This window comes from Condylura cristata, unplaced genomic scaffold (genome assembly GCF_000260355.1).
Source record: "Condylura cristata isolate star-nosed mole 26May11 unplaced genomic scaffold, ConCri1.0 scaffold00017, whole genome shotgun sequence".
NCBI lineage: Eukaryota > Metazoa > Chordata > Mammalia > Eulipotyphla > Talpidae > Condylura > Condylura cristata.
Genome location: NW_004567118.1, coordinates 31103521 through 31107863, shown reverse-complemented (window position 1 = coordinate 31107863; position 4343 = coordinate 31103521).

Genomic DNA, 4343 nt, shown 5'->3' with positions numbered 1-4343 from the left:
GCCTGGAAGAAGTTTTCCTCAGTGTTTTTGCCTGAGGCTTGGTGAAATGTGAAGAGCAAGTGACATGAGACACACCCCATGGAGTAATGTGAATCTTTATGACACACATAGTGTTGTCATCTGGGATTTTTCTCTCAAGTACAAGTATTTCAGGTGATAATTTAAGCTGCTTGATCACACTTATTTGTGCAAAATTGATTTTTGTTTAATGTTACTGTGTTCCTGCTTCATTTTATATTCCCTCAGAATTTAAAAGGCTTCAAGGGGAATTAAAGGTTTTTTATTTGGGGAGTTATGTGTTTACACTTGAACTGATAGGAGTGTCTATCCTTGATAGCATAAAGTAATTTGTGTGGCAGTTTTTACTGTGCTAGTTTTTAAAAATAAACTCAGTGTTTTAAAATATGTACACGTCTACTTGAAATAATGTACATTGTTTTTTCCACAGGCAAATTGAAAAGTGATTTACAGAAACCACTGAGAACACTTTTATATTTGACGAGCAGAGAGAATTATTTGCCATTCCTCCCCCCCCTCCACCCAAGAAATGACAAGAGCTGACATTTATTGAGTACATACTCCATGCCAGGCGTTGCCCTACATGCTTTCCATGCAGCTGGTGAACCGTCTCCTGTGTGAGAGGGATGCCATTATCATTCCATCCTACACTGCGACAAGGCACAGAGAGGGCAGCAAGTCCTTTGATCAAGCAGACCTGAGATGCCACGGCCAGGACAAAGATAATTGTCCCTATTTTGAGAGGTGACTTCAGTGGATTTTCTCCCTGCTTCTTGTCTCCACTCAGCATATATATATACTATGCCGAGAGATTATACACATATATAGAGAGAGACATACATACATACCTACCTACATACATATATATGTGTAAGATTGATTTATTTATGCGTACAAGAACAGGTCACAGGCCAGAAGTATGGGGGTGGGGGGTGAGAGGATTCATCAGAGACAGAGCGGGGAGCAGAACAGGCAGATCGACGAAGTACACTGCTGAGGGGAGCAGTGGGCGGGTCAGGAGAGGTCTGCCATGCCATGTCAGCTCCTTAGCTAGGGATCGAACTCGTGCTGCAGGTGCTGGCGATAGTTTCATAGTGCTGTGCTTCAACCCATTGCACCACCAGGGAGGGCCCTCTACACACATATTTTATTAAAAAAAAAACACCCAACTCAAACTGCAGCCTTAAAATAACTCAGAACTCTAGCATTTTGTTCATGAAACAAAGCTGATCATGTATTAGTCATCTGCTGGTCCCTTCAGTTTTCACATGACCTATTCATATGTGATTTTCAGAGGTAGAAATGCAGAAAAAGGTGCTAAAATTCCTAAATGTATGTCTAGAGCCACCCTCTTCGGTCTGTCCAGATTCCCAATCCTGGCCATGCAGATTTGTACCTGTCCCATGCCTGTTTCTGGACTGTTCTAGCATGTTCAATGAGTTATTATGAATTAACTAAAGAAAGAAGGCACTTTCCTGGCACTGGTTTTGTACAGGGGACTGTCAGATCGGCGTAGTATACACAGTTTCGTGACCTGATCTACAAATAGTATGTCGCCACTGAGGACCTGCGAGTCCCTTCTCTGAGGCCTGGATGCATTCAGCATTCCAACTGAACTCTGAGGTGTGCCTGGCAGACTCCATCGCTACCCCTGGCCCCCCACAGTGCCTTGGGTCATGGCACTGCAGAGTGGGCAAGTGGCGCAGCTTGGGGTCAGGTGGGACTAGAGAAGAGGACAGAGACAAGAATGGGGGCGGGGGGCCCTGGGGGCACAGAAATGACCAGCTCTGTGCTGGGGTCTGCCTGGGGGTGTGGAGGCTGGGGTGTCAGGGAAGTGCAGGTTCTCTTCCTTCCCTCCCTCCTGTTCCCTGCTTCCCTGCAGTGTAAAGGGGCCTGTGCAGAGGAAGTGGGGTGGAAGCAATACTGGGAGGCAGCTTGGACTACTGCACTGCAGGTTGGGAGGCAGGAGTAAGGGCTTGAGAGAGCGAGGAGAATCCCTGTGAAACCTCATCACCATGCACTCCTCTCCATCACCAAAGTGCGCTGGAGAAGGGCGGTGGTTCTTGGGGCTGTGGAAAAGCAGCCGAGGGCTGTAAGTGCCCAGGTATCTCCTAAGTACTGCCCTCTGCCCCATCCCCGGGGCCAGGAGCAGAGACTTCAGGTCTGTTTGGACAGCCACCTGTGTGTAGCTGTTTGAGCTCCCATTACGCTGGCCTGGCGCGGCTGGACTCCTGCAGGCTCCTTCCCGGTCCTGGGCTTCACCGACCTCGGAGAGCTCAGCAACCTGATCAAACGCGTGGAGCCATGCTGCCCTGGAGTCCAGGTTCTGGTGACCAGACTCTGGATGATTCTGCGGTCAGGCTGACCCCACACCGTGAGCACCCAGCCCGTGCTCTCCCCAGTCTTCACAAGGCCAGAAGCTTTGCCTCCAGCGCGGCCTGGAGTGGGCACCCCGACTCCCCCCCTCTCACAGGAGCCCTTCATCAGCCGGCTTCCTAGCTGCTCTAGCGCGTCATCCGCCTGCTAACCCTCACCCGTTTTTCTTGACGCAAACCTGCTACTTTCTCACATTTTTCCTGAGTGACTTTCCACCCACCCAGCTGGAATTTTTCCCCTGCAATTAAGCCCATTCCCACCACGGAGACCCACCCAGGCCCCAGCACCAGCGGAGAAGTGTGGCCGAAGGGTCAGCTTTGCTTGTTCTGCTGCCAAGGAGTAAAGACGCCTGCTGCTTCCACCCTTCCCTGAACCCCGGCTCTCCCGGGCCCTGCTCCCCCATCTGCTGTCCCTGCTCCCCTTGTCCCTTCTGGACCCTGCTGTGCCCTCGTCACAGGGCCGTGAACCCCTTGTTCCCAAGCCATCTGCCTGCACGCGCTCTCGCTGTATCGTGGTGTTTACCCCTCCCCGGCACACCCCAGGGCATTTCTGTATGTCCCTCTGTCCATTCCAGTGCCTTCAAATCCTCCCCAGGAAACTAGTTTGGGAGCACCCTTCCACCAGAAGCTGCATGATGCCTGGGCATTCCGACTGAAGCCCACCTGGATCTGCTCGGCACTGAGACACACTGCCTGTCCTCCCTGAGACCCCCCCTTTCTCAGCCTCCTTCCCCCTCCCGCCCCACTATTGGCCCTTTGATTTCACTGCAACCTGCCACCCCAACCCTGCCCCTTTCTGCTTCCTGTCTTGGGATCTCTACTGCTCACACCTAACCCTCCTGGGGGTCACTGTACCTGTGTGGAGAATTCCAGGAAGCCTTGGGGCCTCTGAAATGCTGTGATCAAGGGCAGCGTCAGCATTCAGCTCCCAGACTTGGGGGCTCTGCTGTCCACCCTGGAGGCCCAGGGTTCCCCAAATCTGGGCTGAATTTGACCGAGGAAGCCTGCAGATGGAACCTGTGCAGCTACCTTCCTTCACGGCCCCTAAAGACCTCCTGGGAGAGAGTCCAATCCCCAGGAGGAAAGGCGGTTCTTAGCCATGGTCCTCCAACACACCATTCATGGGGTGGCGGGGGGGGGGGGTGGGAACCTAGAGGCTGACAAGTTAGGTGAATGGTGTCAGGATCTCACACCAGGCCACAGCTTCTCAGCACTTCCCCTTCCACACAGTACTTTTAAATATATTCTCGAGTCTCTAGGTCCCTGTCACCACCCTGTATGCCGGCAGTGACTGGGCTGGTGGACAGCTTCGTCATGTGTTAGAATCCCTTCAGCCTCTGTGCTTTAGTTTCCCAATGTGTGAAATGGGAATAACAAGTCACTCAGGGACGTGAGGACTATCACGGCAACACCTGGCCAGCACCTGGCAGATAGTCCATGTTCAGCAGGCGACTGTTACTTGGCACCGGGACGCTGCTTGTTCTCAGACTCAGTTTGTGATGAGCTTGCCCTGCCTTCGCCCTCCTGTTGTGTCCTCCCCTGTGTACATTTTTTTAAAAAGATTTATTTATTTGTGCATACAAAACTGGGGTACAGGCCAGAGGCACAGGGGCGGTGAGAGGCTTCACCAGAGTTCTGGAGAGCAGAACAGGCAGATCGACGAAGTACACTGCTGAGGGGAGCAGCGGGCGGGTCAGGAGAGGTCTGCCGCGCCATGTGGTCACCTCCGGGGGCAGGCTGGGATTGAACTCACGTGGAAGTGGCTTAAGCTTCTTAGTGCTGTGCTTTAACCCGCTGCGCCACCAGGGAGGGCCTTGTGTACATCTTATGCCTTTCCTTACCTAGCCCGTCGTATCTAACACTGGGCAGCACTTCTAACTGCATTTGCTGCCCTGAGCAATATGTCTGGGTCCCCACAGGGTCACCCTGAGGCTGACAACCTCTGGCCAC